The sequence below is a fragment of the Camelus ferus genome, chromosome 11 (assembly GCF_009834535.1).
Source record: "Camelus ferus isolate YT-003-E chromosome 11, BCGSAC_Cfer_1.0, whole genome shotgun sequence".
In the NCBI taxonomy this organism is placed as follows: Eukaryota; Metazoa; Chordata; class Mammalia; order Artiodactyla; family Camelidae; genus Camelus; species Camelus ferus.
The window spans coordinates 53,022,187-53,045,025 of record NC_045706.1 but is presented as its reverse complement, the minus strand read 5'-3'; the positions used below and the strand labels follow the sequence as shown (position 1 = coordinate 53,045,025).

General features: G+C 44.2%; 1 protein-coding gene and 1 long non-coding RNA gene across 17 annotated transcripts in view; both read left to right on the top strand.

The window, feature by feature from the left end:
- KCNMA1 (potassium calcium-activated channel subfamily M alpha 1) overlaps window positions 1-22,839 on the top strand; it is a 711,960-nt gene that overhangs the window by 373,905 nt on the left and 315,216 nt on the right. The window lies entirely within an intron of this gene.
- On the top strand, window positions 268-22,816 carry LOC116667308. The gene is made up of 4 exons (XR_004324197.1): window positions 268-1,096; window positions 4,319-4,323; window positions 13,800-13,804; window positions 22,805-22,816. It is a non-coding gene; the product is annotated as an uncharacterized LOC116667308 (long non-coding RNA).

Genomic DNA, 22,839 nt, shown 5'->3' with positions numbered 1-22,839 from the left:
TTGTTTCCCATTTAACTCGTTTTCGAAAGCTGTTCAAGTGAATGTCCACTTTTCTCGAGGCAAATACTGTATGTCACAGCCATAAATCACCCACAACTTACTGTAACTCCCCAAAGCGACATATCACCAACTCTATGTCATCCCTGAAAATAACGTCGTTAGGACCTCATAAACATACACTGTTTATTTAAGAACTGCAAGAGCTTTTTAAACATGGTTGCTAAGTCACAGGAGTGTATTTTCCAGGACATAAATGGAAGTGAACATAACCCCCTGAAACTGTCAGATTCTTTGTAGGAAAAGAGACCCAAATCTGTCTGTTCTGCCAGTGCATTAACTTGACCAAAACAGAGTTGATTATACCAAGTGGGTCAGTGTTGATAATTGCTCGAGACAGTTTTCTGACTGCTTGGGTAAATGGGCACATTGCATGAAACTTGGTTTAATTTCCAATGTATGTGGGTATAAAAGCATGTGTTAACATAGATAAACCCTGGCTATAGTTTTCATCAACTTTAAAGTCCCCTGTTTGCCTAGCATTAAGATCAACACTGATTGATGAAATTCTTACACTGTAGCCTCTTCGAAAACAAAATCGAAAGCATCTCTGGACCTTTCTTCCCAGATATGGTCTCAAGTCTGAGCTATATCTCCAGCTCCTGACCTTTCACATTTTACATGGAAACTTGGCTATTAATATTAGGTTAGTATTAGGCTCTGCTTGAATATAGAGCCCAGAGCTCACATCTTTTCGAAGCTGGAAAAGAGGTGACCTGTTCCAACACGAAAACCCCAATTCCATGAGAGCTGCTTCTTTATCAGTCTGGTTTCCAAATGGAAAGTACTAGTACTGCCTTTCACCCGTCATGATTCTCTCTGGAGGAAAACCTTAGATAGGGCCCCAGGGTCTACCTGTTAGGTGTTGGAATCTATGGTCAGGCACTTTTCCTTCTTAACAAAGATGCTCTACCCATGAGCCTATTCATGCAGACATCCTATTCAGACAGAGAATCCCCATCTCTTCCTGTGAGAGCTGGTGTTTTGACCTTGCCCTCCAAAACCCCTCAGAAAATGCTGAAAATGAACCCAGAGCCCAGTTTGAGATACACTTGGTCTTGATGCCCGAGAGGGAACTGTGTAGAGAAAGATGAAGAAAATGATGGTGTGAGATGACTGTACCTGGCACATGCCTTTTCCTCTAGCAGCTGGAGGAAGTGGGCACAGAGTGCATTAAGGATTCCGCCCTCTTCATAATTGCACAAACAGGAATAATAAGGCAAGGTCTGTAAAGAGCAGCATTAATAATTGAGATGTGCTCCAGGCAGTCATGCAGCCTGTCGGTGCCTCCGAGTACAATCTGTTACCAAGTACGTGGTGAGGCTGGGGAGGAGGCAAGGAGGGACATTTTGTGGCTGTGTCTTGTCCACAGATGTACGTATGCCTGGAGGAGGCACAGATGAATAAGAGTTAGGAGCTACAGCAAGTAAAATTATAGAAGGCACTGTGTGTAGATTACCATGTACGATGGTAGTGGCTCTTGTGAGTCAAAACCCCTTTTGGGGATTTGATGAATGCCATAGGAATTTTTTATTGCCAAGGACCCTCAAGTTGGTCCAGGGACCCCAAGCTAAGGGTCTCTGCTCTGTAGGGTTGGCTCATTTCCTCTCTCCGGTTTCTTCTGCCATTAAGATCACCTGGCAGACAGAAGGCAATCTTCGTACCCAAAGGTTAAGCAGAAACCCTTCCCCTCCTGGCATCCAGAACACATCTCAGTGCATTTCTTTTCTTGAGCCATCATATCCCTCCTTGCATTGCATCTGAAATTGTGAAAATGCAAGGGCAATGCTAATGAGATGAGGGTAGGGAGGCCCGAGACTTCCCAGCTACTCCCTTAATACCAGGCAGTGCAGAAAGCATATGTAAGGTGATGTGGGTCTGTAAGGCAGAGCCTTCACACTCTGTTTTCTGCTTCTCTTATACATTGCGGGTGTGTACCAGCTTTTCGGGGAAATTCTCCTCCTTGGGCTGAGATGCAGGGATGCAAATATTCTCCAGCCAGAACCATTCCTTCTGAGACCCAGTGTGGAGCACCAGGACCTGGGCACGGTTGGGGTGCCCAAACACATGAGCAAACACCTGCCACTTTTCCGCGAGGCTGTGACTCTCACCCACCGATGGAGAGGCGCGGGGGACCTCTACGGGCGCATACGACCCGTCTTCAGGCCAGTTTGACAGAAGACAGAAGAGAAACTCCATCTCTCCTGAATTCCCTGCCTCCGTCAGATTTCTTGCTGCCCTCACCTGTCTCCAAGCCACTCGACTGTGACAGTTTAATTGGTGCGGGGAAGGCGGCGCGGGGAGAAGCAGACAGGGGCGACTGGCATTCTGGAAGTAGGCGATTCCCCAGAGACGAGTGAGGGGAACCGTGACAGACAGGCCTGGGAGGGCTGTGTGCAAGTGGAAGGTCACTGACCCTTGCTGGGAGAGAGCACTGACTGAACAGGAAACTTCACTGGTTTCCTCATCCTTGAGCTGCCTGGGCCAGGACTGTGCATTCTTGTGTGTTGTCCACTGAGGGGGCGGGGAGGCCGGCTGGGAGGCTCTGGCTGGGAGCAGGAACGGGTGGAAAGGAGACGCAGTGCCGCCCACTGGTTAGCAGCAGCTCTGGACTCAGACCTTCCCAGGCTTGATCCTGCTCTGCCACCTTAGTGCTGTGTGTCCTTGGGCAAGCTGATTAACCTCTCCAAGCCATAAGGTCTTTGCTTTGTGAAACGGTGAAAATGGTGATGAGAGATGATACTACTTTCCTTGGACTAGTGTGTGGAAAGAATTAGGCTCTTAGTACAGTGCCCAGCATGCAAGTGGCCAAAGAAGTATTACACATTATTACTGTTGTTGTCCTTTTGAGGTTTGTTTTGAAAAACTTTTAATCAAGTCTTTAAAGAGACAAGATGTGAACATGTTAAACTCGAGGGAAAAAGACAAGATGTATTGCAAAGCAGTGACGTGCTTAATTATCGAGGTAGTGTGCAGGACCTGCGCTGCTTAAAGCTGCCAGTCTCAGCCCATTACTGGTTTGTGAAAGCAATGGAGTCACAACAGCATTTGAAAAAGAGGAGATTGAGCAGCCTCAGGTAAAAATACTGGTCCAGAAGGTCAATGTGATTATATGAAACTTTTCTTTCAGTTGTATACACAGATCTATATGTACTGTATAAACATATGTGTGTACTGGTTTGTGAAGTGAAGATGTATTTCTTCCTGTGGGTTTTGCTAAAAAGTAGTTTGAGAAACCCTAGCTTTGAGTCCAGAAGAGGGCACACTCTCTAGGCTGCAATAATTTAGGGCACCTTCAGGAAGGAAAGGAGGTTAGAGCTGGGTCCCCAGGCATGGGTGGAGCCTAGATCATATGGAAAAAGGGGAGAGGGTGAGCAGTCCCCAAGACCACCCACTTCTGACGCCAGCTGCAAGTTTAGGGAGCTCCCCGAATCACCCCTAGCTTTGATAATCTGGTAGAAGGACCACAGAACTCATTGAAAGCTGTTATACTCACAACCAGTGTACTCTAAGGAAAGGATATAGGTTAAAATCATTCAAGGGAAGAGGTGCACAGGGCAGACCCAGGGTAGTACCAAACACAGAGCTTCCACTTTTCTTTGTCTTTGGAGTCATGACAGTGCTACTGCTCCGGCACTAATGTGTGACAACATGCAAGGAAGTTTACAAACCTGGGAAGTTTACACAGCCTCAGTGTTCAGAGTTTTTATTGGGACTCAGTTGCATAAACTTGGGTGACTGCTCACTTGGCTGACCTTAGTCTTTAGGAACTTGACAGATACCACGTGACCCAAAGCCTCCATCGTATATCACATTGTTCGGCTTTCTCTTGTGGTTCAGCAACCCCCTTGCTCCAATCATGTTACTACCTGGCTGATCCAGGACCCCCAGGCAAAGACTTTGTTCAGACATGACATCCCAAGGGCTGAGAGATTGGCTCCTGGCAGCTGAGAGCCAAGAGCAGACTTCTCTTTGGGCAAGGTTACCATCTTTACAGCAGAGTCAGTGAGGGGGCTGGGCTGTCTGGAGGAGGGGTCTCTCCTGGAGAAGACTGGGAGTGCGTCCTTCGATCACATGCATGAATAGTAGAGGAGAGCGGAATATTACTTTACAAAATGTGGTGTTTCCAGGGTCTAGTCATGTCAGTAAAATCACCACTGAACATGACTTATCCATCCCCTTGGCCCCCGTGTATACCCAACCTGCATAACTTGTCAGGTGAACCTGCAGCTGGTTAAGTGATACTGAGCCCAGGGGACAGGAAGAGTGCTGCTGGAAGCATGCTCTATATGGGACCGAGCTGCCTCGGGCGCAGGGGGCCTCTGGTTTGACCCCATTTGCTCTCATCTGAAAGTGACCAGGACTCTTCCTGTGCCCTGTTCCTTTGCAGACCCGGTAGATGGGCCTCCAGGTGCCCTCGGCAGCTTTGGTAAGAACAGCTGTCTCCCTGCTCCAGTTTAACTTCCCTACTGTAAGGCTTGATGAGGTCAAACCCAGAAAACACTGAGATCTCAAGCTGGGGATAAAATGCAGATCCGGTCTGCCATCAGGCCAGGCTGCCCCCTTGCCACTTGACAAACGAGACAATCTCCAGCCAGGGACAGTTTGCAATTGTGCAATCAAATTAACTTGGATTGCAGCTTAATGAAGTGCTTAATGTCCCAAGTGAGGCCTGAGCCCTAATATTTAGAGAAGCAAACTGGACCCCAGGAAAGGAAAGAACAGACTTCAGTTAATGCCTGTTAGTCTTAATTGCGTTTGCAAAATAAACCTTCTCAGAAATCCATCCTCTCATACGAAGCAATCCGTTAGCACCTAGTCTTGCTAAGGGGTTTTTCTGCTGTGGCTCATAAACAGGACAGTGGAAAGAACATGTTACTGGAAAGTTCTGCTGAATTCTACATCCTAGGGCATATTTCTTAACTTCAGGGGATCTCAGCTTTCTCAGTTGGTCAGTAAGAAAAATCCTTCTCTCTTTCTCTGAAATTTCTATTTTCTTCCCCTCTATAAGTGTTTTGTTTTAGTAAAAACCTGATACTCTGGAGGCAGGTAGATCTGGTTACAAATCCTGACCCTGTCACTAGCTGTGTGACCTAGAGAAGAAATTAACCTCTCTGAGCCTTAGTTTTCACAACGTAAGTATGGATAATAATCATTCCTGCTCCTTAATGCAGTAAATGAGATACTGCACATAAAACACTATAGGACATAGGACATATTGGCACTTGTTAAATCTGATGACAATAATATAAACGTGGAATTATTTCCAGTATGAATTATACAGCACTAACTTGGTATCAGCAGTTTTTATTTTTGTTAGGATGATGATTTCCCTCTTGTTTAGAAAACGACTGATGATTCAGTAATTAACTCAATAAATATTTACTGAATGGCTATTATGTGCCAGGCACTATTTTAAGCTCTAGTCACTTACCAGTTGCAGTGCCAGAAGGAGACTGGCAGTGAACATGTTGACAAATAAATAGATAAGATAATTTAAGTTAATGATAGTTGCTGGGAAGAAAATAAAACTGGTAATAGGAAAAGCAGGGTTTCTAAGCTTTTATCTTTGTTCTGAGGACTCTTTTGGTGGCTCGTGAAGACTCTGACCCCACTTTTCAGAATATTTATAAATGCACAACATAAAAACATTGGGTTATAAGGAATTCAATTACACTGAAATACAGTTATTAGAATATAAAAAACAAATTTATTATAGAGTATGGGTGCTTCTTGATTAGTGCATTAGGTATCAAGATCAAGTATAACAGTTCTATAATTTTATATAATTTTATCCCTATAATTACCCCTATGATATAAACACCCCTGTAATTTTAAAGTAGGATTAATGTAAACGACATGCTGAGATATCTGCATCAATTATAACCCTGTATGTAAATATCTGAGATTTCTAGTGCTAACAAAGTCAGAAGTGTCATTAATACTATTCTAGTTTGTCACTCACATTTATAATGAGAGGAGATGCCAAATTTGAGTTAGAGGTGAGTAAAAATAGAGGTGTGATTTTCCCCCCATCCAAGTTTGGACTTCCTGAATATTGTCCAAGGACCTCTTGGGAATCTGTGGCCCCTGCGTAAGAACCCTTAGAATAGAGTGACTTGTGATGGGGGTTGAGCTGTTTTACTGAGAGATGATGAATCATGTGATTTCTGCTTTTATTTTATTTATTTTTTTAAATTGTAACTTTTCTTTACCTTGCTTTTTTTTTTTTTAACATTTTTATTGTGGTATAGTTCCTGTACAGTAAACTACACATATTTTAGCTGTATAATTTGGTGAATTTTGATAGATGTATACACCCATGAAACCACCACCACAATCAAGATAGCTAACATTTCCAATGTGATTTCTGCTTTTCAAAAGCCATTCTGGACATACAGATTAATGGAACAGAATTGAGAGTTCAGAAATAAACCCATACATCTACAGCTGATTGATTTTTTGATAAGAGTGCAAAGATCATTCAATGGGGAAAGAGTAGTATTTTTTTAAAAGGTGCTGGGACAACTGGATAGCAGCATTATTTGTAATAGCCAAAATGTGGGAACAACCTAAATGCTGATCAGTGGACAGTTGGATTAACAACACATGGTATATCCATGCAATGGAATATTACTTGGCCACAAAAAAGAATGAAGTACTGATACATGTCACAACATGGATGAAGCTTGAAAACATTATGCCAAGTGGAGGGAGCCAGTCACAAAAGACCACATATTGTACAACCTCATTTACATAAAATTCCAGAACAGGCAAATATATTGAGACAGGGAATTGATTAGTGCTTGCCGTAGGCCTTGCAGAGTGGGAAGAATAGGGAATTGATAGTGAAAGGCCATAGGGTTTCTTTTCAAGGTGATGAAATGTTCCAAAATTGATTGTGGTAATGGCTGTATAATTCCATGAATATACTCAAAACCATTGAACTGCACATTTTACATGGGTGAATTGTATACTCTCTGAATTATAACTCAATAAAGCTGTTACCAAAAATAGTCATTTTTGACTATGAGGCAGAGGATAGAATGTGAGGTGCAAGGTAAAAGCAAAAAGAGTTTCTGGGAGCCTGTTTCATTAGTCCCAGGTGAACGATGATGTCCTGGGCTAGGAGGGAGGCAGTGGAGGTGGGGAGCACATGCTGTGGCAGCTTGATGGACAGAATGTGCTGTTCAGTTGAAAACAGAGGTAACTCAAGGGTGACTTCTAGGTTGTGAACCTTAATAACTAGTATTTTTCTCCTAGAAGACTTGGGTTCCAGTTCCGGTCTGTAGAAATGTTGAGAGGATCAGTGGTAGACCAAAACACAACAAGCTCTTTGGATAGTTCGGCTGGCAAAGTGTTATCATCATCAATTTCATCGTGCCTTTTAATAGGGAAAAATACTCATTGCATACATGCACATACTCACACATCTTCACACGCATACTTCAGGCACTCAAGGCAACAACGTAAAAACCATACACTCCAGAAAGCCAAGCCAGGGCAGAAAGAATGAACCCTTAGCCTTATGACTTCTTATGCTGATGTAGATATGTTCAGTTGAAAGAGATCAGAGCAAGTAGGAAAGAATCTATTCAAGAGTTGCCATATGATCCAGCAATCCTGCTTCTGGGCATATATCCATAGAAAACTCTAATTCGAAAAGATACATGCACTCCAGTGTTCATAGCAGCACTATTTACAATAGCTAAGACATGGAAGTCACCTAAATGTCCATCAACAGATAACTGGATAAAGAAGATGTGTGTGTAGAATACTACTAGTAGAATAGAATACTACTCAGCCATAAAAAGGAAGTGAAATAATGCCATTTGCAGCAATGTGGATGGACCTAGAGATTATCATACTAAGTGAAGTGAGTAAAACAGAGAAAGACAAATATTATATACTATCACTTATATGTGGAATCTAAAAAAAGTGACACAAATGAACGTATTTACAAAACAGAAACAGACTCACAGATATAGAAAATAAACTTACGGTTACCAAAGGAAAAGGGAGAGGCAGGGATAAATTAGGAGTTTGGGATTCGCAGATATAAACTGCTATATACAGACTAGATAAACAACAAGGTCCTACTGTATAGAACAGGGAACTATATTCAATAGCTTGTAATAACCTGTAATGAAAAAGAATATGAAAAAGAATATATATAGTTGTATAACTGAATCACTATGTTGTACACCAGAAACTAACACAACATTTTATATCGACTGTACTTCAATTAAAAGAAAAAGTACTCTAGGATTAAAAAAAAGAATTTATGTATCTTAAACATGTCCATCAAGCATAATTTTCTCCTAGTCACATGTACAAATAGTAAAGGAGGGGAAAATGTCATTTCAGGGTCTTGGTTATTATGGGATTTTGATAATGTCAGTAAAATAATGGATAAAATAACCATGATTTCTTCTGTCACTTGGTCCCAGCTAAAGCCCAGGCTAAGTAAATTGTCAGTCCAGGTGTGTTAAAAATCCAAGTTACTTAGGTTTCTTCTCTAAAGACAGCGTGGCTTCAGTAATCAGTGAGAGCTCTAGAAATTAAAGAAGTAATCAGATTGTTAATGGAGGTTATCCGCTTCACCTCAAGCAGACGTGAATGAAACAGACTCCTCCTGAGCATGTAAATCACTCTGGTGAAGGGAGTCAAGGGTGTTCCATGATGCTGAATTTTCCATGGCTCCTGTTCACATGGAAATAGAAGGCATTTTCCCTGGGGTGGGGGTGGAGAAAGCTTTCCCAGGGGCCATAGCCTTGAGTCAGAGAGGCAGGAGTTGAGATGCACTCAGTCATGCTTGATGATATATTTCCCTCAATATTTTTTTCCTTTTCCTCTAGTGCCCCTTGGGCACAGGGATGTCCAGCTGCGTTCAATTAATTGATAGATGGCTCATTTCTAATCCTAGCTCCGCCAACAGAACTTTATTAACCTCTAGGTTAGGCAACTCAATGTGGCTCACTTCCCTCATCAGCAGGGGACAGAGTAGAATAGAGAACTTGAGAAATCATCTTCTACACTTTACTATTCTTGGTTGTTTTTCTTAAATTGAGCTACAATTCACATAGCATAAAACTAACCCTTAACCATATGACATTGTGTGATTCAGTGGCATTTAGTTCATTCACTGTGTTATGCAACCATCACCTTCATCTCGCGTTCCAAGACATTTTTATCACCTGAAAAGGAAACCCCATCCATTAACCAGTCATCTCCCGTTTCCCCATTCTCCCTGCCCCTGACAACCACCAATCTACTTTCTGTCTCTGTGGATTTGCCTCTTCTGGATGTTTCCTATAAACGGAATTATACGTGTGTGACCCTTTGTGTCTGGCTTTTTTTGCCAAGCAGAATGTTTTCAAGGTTTGTCCACATTGTAGCATATGTCAGTACACCATTCCTTTTTGTGGCTGAATAATATTCCATCTTGTGGATACAGCACGTTTTGTTTACCCATTCAAATGTTGCTGAGTTTTTTTTTCATTTTTTGTGCGTTGTGACCGATGCTGCTGTGAACACTTGTGCACAAGTATTCGTTGGATCCCTGTTTTCAATTCTTATATACCTAGGAGTGGAATTGCTGGGCCATCTAACAATTCTTAGTTTAACTTTTTGCGGAATAACTGAACAGTTTTCCACAGCAGCTGTACCAGTTTACATTCCCACCACCAGTATGTGCACATTGCAGTTTGTCCACGTCCCTGTCATCATTTTTTTTTCTATTTTTTGTTTCATTTTTGTTTGCTTATAGCCACTACTCTCTGTTTTTGATTTTTAGAGTAAACGCAGCTCACACTTAGCATTTGATTCCCACCCTGGTTCATCTCAGGGGGGTTGTTCCAGCTGCCAGGACAGTTTTATAAGTGGGCCAGGAGGGCAATGTGGGGAGAGCAGGTCCGCCTGTTCCTAGGAGTGTAACCTTGGGCAGGGTGTGGTCTCTGCGAGTCTTAATCATTTCATCTGTACAGCGGCCATGACACCGCTTACCTTAACCTTGGGGTGAAGATAGGAGTAACCTCCTGGCACATGCCTGGCAGGTAGTAGGATGAATAAATCATCTTCCTTCTCAGCAGTGAATACTAGTAGAGGCGAAGAGATGGGCTTTAGACAATCTGCTTTTAAGTTCTTCTTCTTTTTGGTATTGGACTTTATCATAGAATGTCTTCTTTGCGGTGGGTTCCCTGCCAAATCATGCTTGATTAAATTAATGCTGAAATGTTGATATATTTATTCTCTATGTGTGTACCTTGGGATGGAGGTGAGGGAGATGGATCTGCATGACAAAATCAGGAAGATAAACTAGGCTACCTCTTGATCTTGAGATTCTGCAGGCGGATGGCTCACCTTTGTTTACCTTCCACAGTGTTCTTGGTTCAGGATGGACTTGGCATGGTCATCGATCAGAACATGGCCTTCTTATCATTCAAACAAAATGAAAAACTCTTGGCCACAAACTGCCTCATTAACTTTGGAAAAATCAGCAACTCTTTACATCACTCATGTAAACCTGCATCTCTACATAAAAATTTCAGCCAAATGACACCCATTGATAAGCCCCAGCGATACACTTTCCATGGTGAATTTTTCTTTTCTTGGTCTTAAGTGCCATAGGTCCTGAATTAGCGAGGGCTGAGGGCCACTCCTTCCTTGGGGTTTGGCCTGATGGTCCTGAGCGTTTTCGGCTGGTGCCTCGTGAGGAGGGAGGTGCAGCGGGACTACAGGTGGCTGCAGCTGGAAGTTCTGATCAGTGGAGGTGGTTAAGTAAAGAGAGAAAATGAGGAAGCCCGGGAGAGTGTTTAGACCCAATGCCCAGTTAGCTCAGAATGTGGAAGACCAAGGAGATGCCTGGACAGGCTAGTGATTTTGCCTTCACGCTGATGTTCTTTACACATTTATTAAATACTTATTTAGTGAAGAGACAGAGCTTCATGTTGAGGAAGAGAAGGGGGTGGGGGAGGAGGAGAACCATCGCAGATGTGCCCCTGAGCCCTGGACAGCTGACCCAGCAGTTCAGAGACCCTCGGTTGTTCTCTGAATTTGTCCTTACACAGCCTTGCCTTCTCACAAGTGGCTCGTCCAAGAATCCTTCCTAATCGTGTGTAGTCAGTACTCTGGCTGAAAGTCCCATTTTTAAAATCTGTTACTTTTAAAAATCCGTTACTTTTCCAGGGATGTCTTAGGTATCTTACACATTGACAACCCCTGTCCTCTCCCCCCCCCCCGCCCCCGCCCCGGCCCCCAGGAAGCTGGCTGGTTGGCCCTACCCTCTCATTCATCTCTGGCTGAGAATTTTCCAAAGGATTTTCAATGAAATGCTTACTCCAGTGGCAGGCATTGTGTTAAGCCCCTTATAAGCATCACTTCATTTTGTTCTCACGGCAGCCTGGGTACCAGTATTACCCCCAGGACAGGTGAGGAGACCAGGGCACAGAGAGGTTAAAGTGGCAGCTGGAAGTGGTGGAATGAAGATTTGAATCCAGATCTTTACCTTTAATCTGTACGTTTGACTTGGGCAAAAATCGCATATTATTTCTTTCAAAATCAGGATTTCAGGCCCTCTGATAATGATAGCAAGTGAAAGCAGTTTGGGGACAATTTCATCCTAAAATATCACGTGTACCAACCCTAGTGGTTTATTTCAGAGTCAAAATGGCCATAATCGTGAATTATAAGTATCCGTAACATAAATCTTTCTGCAAACTGGTGGGAGCTCCCCATGTCTAAAGGTGGTTCTGTGTTAATTTGTTTCCTAGGAAATATAGCATTTATGTCATAATTTTGTATTTGGCAGTACTTTCCAAGTCGCTGACAGACCAGAGCTTTAGAATGATGAAACCCTGAGGTTCACTGGCATCTTTGGGGTCCTGATCGACCTCAGAACCAGAACCTCGCTTTAGTTAGACGCTCAGTAAGGGAAGTGATTGATCGCTTTTCCTACCTGCAACTAATTACCGAAAAATGCCAGGAACTTAACACAGAAAATTTTCCATCTTCTGCTTTTCTCCACGGACCTCAAATTGCTTCGATATTCTGTCTGTTTCCAGGGTGTTGACGTCAGAAGAAATGGCACGCACAGAATAATTATCTAATATGCTATAAACTCCATTCTATGGTCTGGCAAAGAAAATATTGCCCCAGGCAAAGGAGAAGTTGGATTATATAAAAAAGCAATAAGCTTTTCCTTAATTACTCCCTAAGAAGGAGAATTCTGGCTTTTTAAGATGAACTAAAAGTACAAAAAGAGTGTATTTTGCAATGAGGGAGGCACACCCCTCTCTTAGAGTACTGAAATTGTTTTCTGGACATTGGCTGTTAGTAAAATGAAGACCATGAGAAATCTCCAGTTATGCATCCAGGAGTGTGTGGCTGTCCCAATAACACCGCTTTTATCCAAAGCTCCTCCTTAAGGGGTGAACAGGTTTCCTTGGAGCTGGTGTGAGTTATTCCTCTTCTCTCCTGAAAGCATCAAGTCCTGGGTGGGGCGAGGGAAAGATAAATGACTCCCAGCGGCCCTGTTGTAGATTACTTAGTGCTAGTTGTCAATTCTGTTCTCCCTGGGAAGGGTTTGAAATGAGATTGTTTTCGACAGACTGTCCATGATAAATGATTTTCCGAGTAAGAAATTGCTTTCCGTGCTGAACCTCACCAAATCACCCTGACAAATGTTTGTGGCTGTGGGGGACCTTCTGTTCCCGCCTCATACTTGGGGGGAGTGGGAAGTGGGGATCTCCAGGCAGGGTGGGGTCCAGTAGAGGGTGTCTCCTGGATAAAGACAAAAGAGGGACAAGGATTTTTGTTTCTGGACTGTGCATTTGGTCTGCTTCTTTCCGCTGATGCTAACAACATTTAAGCACTTGCTAAAAATGCAGAACATTCAAGATCTGAGAGAAGAAAGTAGATTTGCTAAAGGGATGGATACATCTGTTCGTTCTGGATTATGATGATGTTTCCATGTTAGGAGTAAGGCCACTGATACCAGTTATAAATAGAGCAGCGATGTGTACACACAGCAGGGGCACGAGTCCTCTAGGCGGTGTTCTCAACCTCTTATTAGTCCATGCCCCTTCCTGAAAAACCCCAAAATAGCATATGCTCCCTCAGTGTTATTTGGCATTTCAAAAGAGATTAAATGTTTCATCTAAAACCACAAAGGCCTGGTGGGGCACGCCTGTTCCAGCTGTTTAGAACCCACCTTCTGCCCCTGGATTCTGGGAGGGCAGGGGCCTCCTGCATGAGTCACATCTCTTGGCAACAGAGGTACCAGGGCATTGGCAGGAAGGTACCTCTAGAGCCGGGGTCTCAGCCTGCAGCATCACGGGATTGTCTAGTTGGGGCCCCGGGTGAGATAATAATCCTTCGGGAGAGGCCCACAGAGATGTCTGAGCTGCAGATGGGACCTGAGTTGTTCCAGTTTCAAAGGAGGTTGTTACCCTTCACATGGATGTGTGGCCGCCATGGCTCCTTGGCTTCCTGCCACATCCTAGTCCTTGCCTCTTCCTGAAGTCACAGGGGAAGGCCACACTGCTTCTCCAGGGATGGTCACACAGTAGCCAGCAGCCCAGGCCAGCCCCGTGAGCTGCAGGGTGTCAACAGGCTGCTGTGCTTAGAGGGCCTGTGCAAGGGAGAAACTGGCTCCTAGGTGAGCGGTGGGGGGAACAGCACACCCCTGAAAATGACTGAAGATACCAGTTGCCTTCCGTTGTGACTTCAGAAGCTGGGGTTAGGAGTCGTGGGCCTCGACCATGCTTTGTTGGTTAGAACAGAAATTGGAATCACTGACCCTTTTGGGAGCAAACACATCCAAGACTAATTAGGTCAGCTGAACCCCAGGTGTGTCTGGGTCCATGGAACTGTAACATCCCGGATATACAGCAAATATAGCAAAAGGAGAGAGACACAGGCAGAGATGGAGACTGACTGGCTCACAGAGCGCTCCTCTGTCTGTGCCCCGACTTTAGCAGCAGGCCAGCAGCAGAGGCGTGGGAGAAAGCAGTCCAAACCCTTCTGTAGGCACCAGGGTCATGCTAGGAGGCAGTTGGATTGCTCACAGACTGCCCTGTTCTGGAATGTGTCTGATGTCAGGTGGATATTCCAAGCAGTGAACACTCCCACACACTTACTGCCCCAGATCTCTGGCCCTTTGGGCTGTTTGGTTCTGCAAATGAGCCAGCTCCACCTCCCTCTTCATTTTGCCCACGACCTCTGCCGAAGCTCACCTTCCTCAAAACTGTGCTTTCTGAGACCAGTGCTGCCTGGGGGCAGTGATTCTCAGTCAGGGGACAAACCTCCAGGACTGAGGAAAGAAGGCGTGACAACCAGTCAGGGCCAGGAGAGAGGGCAAGACAGCCAGTTCAAGAAGACAGACTTGTAGCTTAGGGAGCCTCAGTGGCCCTGGCAGTGGCTTGTGGAGCCTTTGGCCTGACCCTCCTGCATTCCAGCTTTCCTGCCACACACCTGTGTGTCCAGTCATATCCTGAGGGATCACCACTGTCATGTGGTTCTCATTCTTGGTTCATCCTAGGCACATTCTAACTTTCCTGCACTCTCTTTTAAACCTGTTGTGGGGACAGATGGCTTCTTTAGCTGGAGAGTGAGGCTGATAATCAAGACTTTAAGGATGACAGCTCAGATGGGCAGGAGTCCCCTGAGCAGTGCCAAGAGGAGCCAGTGGCTGGGTCAGTGTCATCCAGAAAGCAGCACATTCTCTGTTACAACATGGTCTGATCAGAAAAACTATGACCACTGTAAATGGCTTCCAAATCTTTGCTCTTTAGAGCCAAAGAGAAGCAGCATAATTATTTAAATACAATTCAGCTCTACAGTAGCTCACACCAAATGCGATTCGTAGTGTAAAATCAGATATCTAGAGAATGACAGCTCCAGTCCCTGACCTACTCTTGGTTAATTAGGCTAAAGGTTGTTTGTTTGGGTTTTTTCTGGGGGTTGGGGCAACTTTGCCGGGGGAAGCAGAAACGCAAAGATGAGGTCCTCTTATCCCCACTGTTTTCCTGACCTGGAATCTGGCCAATAAAGGAGGAACCAACTAATCAGGATGTTTCTGGAATCATTTCTGCTGTCCTGGAAGCCCCAGCAGCCAAAGGATCTAGAATCATCCATTAATATTCACCCCAGAGAGCCAACTGGCCCAGGTAGAATCGGGTTGCCTTTGGGTTGGAGAAGATGTGAATCTTGCAGCAGGACCCCTGGTGGCTGGCTGTGTGGGCTCCTTCAGGTCACTTTTGTACCTTCACAGTAATGCAACTTCACATTTTACATGATTGAAATATTCAGACCTCATTTATCATACTGTGCTGGGTGGGGAGGGGGCAGTAGGTTAATGTAGGTGGGGAAGCAGGACGTTGGAGGGTTATTTTAATCCAGATTGGGCATTTCACTATGAGATCCATAAAAAGGTATATTATAATATAATATGATCAAAAGGCGGGGGTGGGGGGCTCCTGTTATCTGATTCTCTCGGATTCCCCAGGGACCAACCCAACCTGACGGCCTTTGTAGAACAGTGACCTTTATCATTAACAAAGCCTGACATGCGCCTCCCAAAGACAGGAGAGCAAGTTCACTGCTAGTGAGCCTAGATCTACCTTTTTTCTCCTACAGAGAGGATGTTCATTTTGCTTCTTCTGTAAATGAATGCTGTGTGCTTTCATGAATTATTTTGTTGGTCAAACAATAATCCAGTAATGAAGTTGTTATTATGATTATCACTTTATAGATGAGAAAACGGAGGCTCAGGGAAGTTAGGACATTTGTCTAAATTGATACAACTTGCAAATGACAGAGTTAGGGTTGAGCCTGAGTTTGGCTGGCTCCAAAGTCCAAACTCTGTCATTCTGCATCATAAATGTCCTTGTGATGCAGTGGTTAGGTAGGTATGAAGTCGTTCTTCAATGCTTAATGCTCTTTTTTGGAAGATGATGGGGGACGTAGACTTCCTTAAGAATTCTAGACCTCTGAAAACCGTGACCTCTGGGTGGGCGGAGAGTCAGGAAACACTTTGACATCACAGTTTTGCACTCAATTTCCAGGAGTCCATGGGGCTCTGGATCCTGATCTGTGGATTATTTAGGCTTGGGGGAGTCCTGGGATCTCAGGTTAAGCAAATTAGGGCTTGGGAAGATTCATTAAAAGTAAAAGATTCATTAACAATTTTTCAAGGAAAGGGTTGGGTGACAGGGAGGCCATTTCCAGACATTTCCTTTTGGTTCTTCAGGAATAAAGAGCAGGGAAGGAGAGAGGAGGATGGAGAGGAAGGGAGAAGGAAGCAGGATGGATGGCATTAAGGAATCATCTAGCAAGCAGTAACAGCAATTTGCATCGTGAATAATTAAGGTTGTTCAGACCCTGCGGACTTGGCTGAAGCTCCATTTACAAGCACTTTCTTTTCAGGTTAGAATTAATTGGAGTGTTGGTTTATTTATCTTTTCCCTTGGTGAACCAAATGATTCATCCTGATACATAAACTTTCCACCTATCCACTCTCTATTAAGGTCAGTGGGGGTGAGCGACTGATGACTTCACTGCACCCCCCCAGGGCCAGTGTCTGTAGACCCCGGACACAGGTGGCCGGGTCACTGACTTCTCAGGGCCCCAGAGTCTCTGGTTTCTTTGAAAAGGGGAAACAGGTGCCTTGTGAGTGTGGGTGTCTTTCATGTCTTCAGGTGCACTTTGTAGCAGAAACTGGACTGTATGGCTGAAATCCGGTAAGGAGGATTAGAGCCAAGAGCTTGGGGATGTTTAGATTTCAGAACCGGACAGAGTTTCAAACCCACTGGGAAGGATATTTGATAAAGCCTCTGCTTCTTGTGTTTAGAGAAGACACCTTGAGGGTGTCCCCCTACTGTTAAGAGTGGCCCCTTTACATGCACCACAGTGACATAGAATCCTTTCATATGACTTATCTCTTCTACTGGAAGTTTTCAAGCTCCTGAGATTTCAGAAATAAATAAGGTAGGGCAACATTTTTTCCGCCTTGCTCTGTGGAAGCCGAGAATCCATCCCAGAGCCTGTCGGTCGGCCCTGAGTGACGCTACAGAGGGGACCTAACTCCACAGGGATGCTGAGAGATCTCGGGTAGCACAGGGCGGCTGCCGTGACTCTAGACTCCGACCACGTGCGGCAGACTCTCTGGCCCAGCCCTGACCAGTGGACTGCCCTTGGTAAGTCAGTCCGGAGGTTAAAGCACAGCTTTGATGTCCAGCTGCCTGAGTTCACGTTCTTCCTGATCACTCGCTGGCTTGGTGGACTTGGACATGTTCCTGAGCCTCCTCCCTGTGGTCAGTTCCCTCTTGTGTAATAGGGAGATGATAACATCAATTGTAGCACAAATGAGGTTGTTGGGAGAATTAACTGAATCAACATATGAAGGTGCTTGGATCAGTACCTGCCGTGTTGAGAGGGTTAGAACAGCGCTCTTAAGGAATTTTAATCATTATTACTATCATCATCATTTTTTTGTTTGTTTTTTATAGGTTTACTTATTTATGTATTATTATTATTTATTTTTAATGGGAGTGCTGGGGATTGAACCCAGGACCCCGTGCATGCTGAGCAGGCTCTACCACTGAGCTCTGCCCTTCTCCCGCACAACCGTCTGGTTTGACCAGGTGACAGCTGCTGTTGTTTACGTGGACCTAACTTAAACCACAGACGTGAAACCAAGAGTGTCCTTGTTTTGCAAAGAGGACTTTGCCAAGTTATTACTATTACCATTATACTCTCTAAGTTTCAGGTTCTCCCCTTGGAGAAAGACACTAATGATAACAGGGTTGCCGTGAGGATGATGAGCCAATGCAGCAAGTGTGTTTAGAACAGTGCTGGGTGGGGGCATTTCTGCTCAGTCAGTGTTCACAGCAGTGGTCATAACTCTAGTGACAAGAAACAGAAGGGGGCGCTTGACAGGTACCGCGTGGATTAAGCCTGAGGGTGCCCAGGAACCTCGCAGCAGGTCAGGGCCCTTGAAGTGCCAATTGCGCCCTCCCCTGTCCTGTGCGGCGTCAGCTATTGCTGAAGCACACAAGGCCCGGGGCAGCACAGCCCTTGGCACCCAGACGCCAGGCCTGCCAGCGTGGAGTTTACACCTCTGTCCGCCTCCCCCCAGCTTGGGCACCGGGAGCCTGAGTACCTGGGTGCTTTGTGTATTAAGTTTCTGGTAATGGTGCTGGTTAAAAAAAAGCTCACTGGTAATAGTGCTTTGAAGAAATGTGTGTATTGGAGTTCTTAGAAGAATGATTTCAGGATTATATTATGCTGATGTAAAGCAGAAAAAAAAATCGATGCTCCTCTCTCGGCCTGGTGCTTTAAAGGGTAAACTGAATTTATTAAGCGTGTCTGTGAAGTGCGGGCTCTAGACGCGTGACTTCAATACTGATTCTGGAGACAGCAGTGAGACAGAGTAATGACGGTCACTAGACAGAGAGGCCCGGGCAGGCACTTCCAGAGCAGAGGAGGTGAAAGACTTGGGGATGGCTCTAAAAAACAAAAATAAATTTCAAGAAAAGGAAAAAGAAACCATCTCATAAGCATTGAAATCTGACCCACCGTAGCGAAAGGACCCTCCAGAGATCATGGAGAGTTGTGGACTGCTGGTGCGGTTGGGTGAAGCCGCACTGCCCCTCACGGAAATGGTTGAACCACGTGGTGGGGCTTAGCTCTGAAGGGCCTTCTTCCTTTTTCCAGACTTAAGGTGAAAATGCCCACAGAAGTCAGGCTGGACGTAAGGAGTGGTGGGGCCTGGGGTCAGCTGTCTACAGGGGACACCTACTCAACTCTAGTGAATTATTCTCCAGTAGGAACATGGAGCAAGTGTTTCTTATCTTCTTTTTATTCAAGTGATTCTGGAAACCAGTTGTTGTTTTGAATAATGTAATACTTTTGATTTAAAAAAACTGTGTGGGTTGCCATTTTGTCACCTTTGACTATGGAAGACCAGGGAGCTGGTTGTTTTGTGTGTGTGGGGTGGCCACAGGCTCATCTGGGAATGGGGGGCTCTACTCCTTCAGCTTTGGCCACCCCCCCCCCCAGCTGTCAAAAGAAGGGCTCACAGCTTTTGGAGGACCTGAAGGAGATACTCTTATCCTCCAAGCCTCCCCACCCCATCATCTCCAATGGCGGTCCTAGAATTCCATTCCAGGACTTACATTTCCTCATCCTCTTCCAGAAAGCATCCTTGCAGCCCTTCCATTAAAATATTATGGAAATCACTATTATAAACAGGGTAGATAGGCATGCTTTTAAAGTCTTTTAAAAATCTTTTGGTCTTATGACATTCCTGTCCACCAAGGGTCCAAGGGAGTTATGGAATGTTTATATAGAGGTGGTCCTCACTTGAAAAGAAAAAGAAAACTGAATTCCAAACAGGTTGGGAATTGACTATTCTCAGCACAAAGGGATTTTTCTCATGATAAAAATTTCCATCACAAAGTTCCATCACAGTGTTCTTGTTGAATTTACAATAGGATTTATGCTATAAATCAGTTTGATCTACACATAACTTTTAGCAAAACATCTGCAGCATAAATTGAGGTGCACCTGCACTTCCTACCACTTTTTTCTCATTGTGGTTTTCATTTTCCACTTTGTTCTGTCTGTGTCATCTTTAAGTATTTCTGTGTTTCCATTCTTGCAGCTCTTAGGGGCTTCGTAGCAAACCCACGTATTGAAGGTAGGGGGCCCAAGAATGGCCAAAAACACTCTCCACAAATGGATTGTAATTTCCTTTCCTTTAATAGGTACCAGGTACAGGGAAGAGATGATCTAGGAAAAAGTGGGCATGACATGATGGAGTCTAATCTGGCATCTACACCTCTGTAGCTGATACTGGAACAGAATAGGGTTTATTAAAACAACAACAACAATGTAACGAAGCCCTCTTCTGTCAAGGTTTTCACATTTGAACTTTTCATATATGATGTTGCGGCAGAGTGGAGACTTAGTGACAGGGCTTAGAATCTTGGCTCTGCCAAGTACTCACAATGGGAGCTTTCTGCAGCCTGTTTTCTTGTCTGTAAAATGGGAGCTTAATGCTTATCTTGAAGGATAGCTGTTAAGGATTAAATGAATGATGTGCTCAAAGTTAAACTCACAGACAAAGCCAGTGTCCAGCCTAGAGCACTCATTTGTTAAATATTGGTTCTTTTTTCTCACGAATGAGTTCATGGTTAGTGAATTCCCTCTAAAGAAGTAATTCCTATTTAGAAGGAGCTGATGCCTAGAACTGAAGAAAGCTACCATATTTCATTGATTTTAGGAGACAATTTTCTCCCATAGTTCAACATCTTTAAAATGAAGAAATGTCTTCATAATTGATGGCTTCTTAAGGCAAGAATTTACAGATTTTTTTTCCTTCTGGTGGCACATAAAATAATGGTCTGTCTTCTTTTATTGATGGCAAATTGAGAACTTGTAGTTTTAAAGGTGAGCCTTTAAATGTGTAATATAATCCATCTCCTTCTCCTCCTCTTCCTCATTCTTCCTCCTCTTCCTCTTTTTATTAACCAATTTATTGAGGTATATCTCACATACCACAGAATTTACCCATTTAAAATAGTTCAGTGGTTTTTAGTATGTTCACAGTGTTGTGCAACCATCACCACAGTCTAATTCTAGGATATTTTAAACACCCCAAAAAGAAACTCTGTATCCATTATTAATTACTCCCCATCCCCTGCCACTAATCTTTCCAGCTCTGGACAGGCAACCACTAATCTACTTCCTGTCTCTGTAAATTTGCCCATTGTGGACATCCCACAGAAATGGAATCTGTGGCCTTTTGTGATTGGCCTCTTTCATTTAGCAAAATGTTTTCAAGGTTCATCCATGTTGTAGATGCTGTAACATGTTAGTATATACAAATAATATTCCCTTGTATGGATAATACTAAATTTTGTCTCTCCATTTATCAGTTGATGGACATTTAGGATGATTCCACTTTTTGTCTATTGTGAATGATGCTTCTATGAACATTTGTGTACAGGTTTTTGCAGGGTGTATGTTTTCATTTCTCTTGAGTGTATACCTAGGAGTGGGTCATATGGTGTCTTAGTCAGCTTGGGCTGCCGTAACAAAATACCTTATCCTGGGTGCTTAAGAAACAGATTGAGCTCTCTCTCTCTCTCTCTCTCTTTTTTTTTTTTTTTGTATTCCGTGGAGGGTGGGAAGTTGAAGATCAGGATTGCTGCATAGTGGGTTTGGGTGAGCCCTCTTCTTGGCTTTCAGACAGCCATCTTCTCCCTGTGTCCTCATACGGTGGAGAGAGAGAGGGAGAAGGGGCGGGGAGAGGGAGAGAGAACAAGCTCTCTTGTGTCTTTTCTTATAAGGGCCCCGATTTTATTTTGAGGGCCCCACTCTCCTGACCTCATTTAAACCTAATTTTCTCCCCATCCCTAAATACCGTCACACTGGAGTTTAGGGCTTCAACATGTGAATTTCTGGGAGACACAGTTCAGTCCATAGCATATGTGTCTCTATGCTTAACTTTCGGAGAACCCTAGGCTGCTTTTATCATCAGCTCTGTTCTGGCCCCAGTTTTTATAGTGATCCCTTATGAATTTACTATGAGTCACATACTCTGCAGCCTATAGGTACCAACAACATGGTCATTCATTTATTTATTCGATAGAAACATAACCATCTGATTTGTGCAGAATACTGTAAATCAGCAAGCCAGTGAACATGATCAAGGAACACTTATAAACTAGGGCAGAGAGATGGGCAAAAAAGAAAATAAATAAATAAATAAAACAGACAAATATTTTTAAAAAAACAATTTTTGAATTCATGCTCTGAAAATAAAAGAGGAGACCAGCCAAACAAGAGGTGGGGGTGGCTTGACCTAGTGGGGTGGTAAAGTAGGAAGTTAAAGAGAAGAAAGACAATTTGGACAAGACTCACTGATGGATGGGTGTGGAGTGAAGGAAGAGGAGGAATCAAAGATCCTTCCAGATGTTTGGCTTGAATAACAGGTCGATGATGGTACCATTTACTGAGAAGGGGAGGGCTGCATTGGGAGTGAGTTGTTTGGGGAGATACAAGGGACTTTTTTCATGGTTATGTCAAGTTTGAGAAATCAGTGAGACGTGGAAGAAAAGCTTTCAAGTAGGAAGTTAGAGATGAGAGTCCAGAACCTGGAAGAGAATCTGGGCTGGAGTTATACTTTCAGGAAATAACAAGATGATTTTGAATTCATGGGGTTGGGGGAAGGGGCAGGTTATGTAGGGGAAAGTGGCCCAGGAGAGAGGGAGGATGGTCTCCAACATTTCAAGTCTGGACAAAGCAGGAGCAGCCTGGGTGAGAAACTGACAACGTGCCCCACGAGGGTGGGATGATGGCAGACTGGGGAGGAGAGTGTTTCAAGGAGGAGGGAGTGGTCCACTGCCAGGTGCTGCTGAGACATCAGGGAAGACAGGGGTCCAGAGTCATCTGCAGAAGCTACTGCATGGTTATCACTGGTGTCCTGGACAAGGGCACACTCAGCAAGTGGTAGGAAGTGAGATGGACTGTGGATGGAGTGCTTTTGGAAATCTGGCTGTAAAGACGATGAGTTGAGTATCTGAGTGGGGACGTGGGATCCAGGAAAGTTTGGTTTTATACAACGGAAGATAGCTGAGCAAGGGTCTTTTTTGATGCTAGTGCTTCAGTAGTGAGAGAGAGGTGGCTAGTCCAGCACAGACAGAACAAAACAGAAAGAGTATCTATGAAGGGCCTTTAATAGGAGTAGGGAAAGAGGAAGGACTGGGTGCCTGTGGG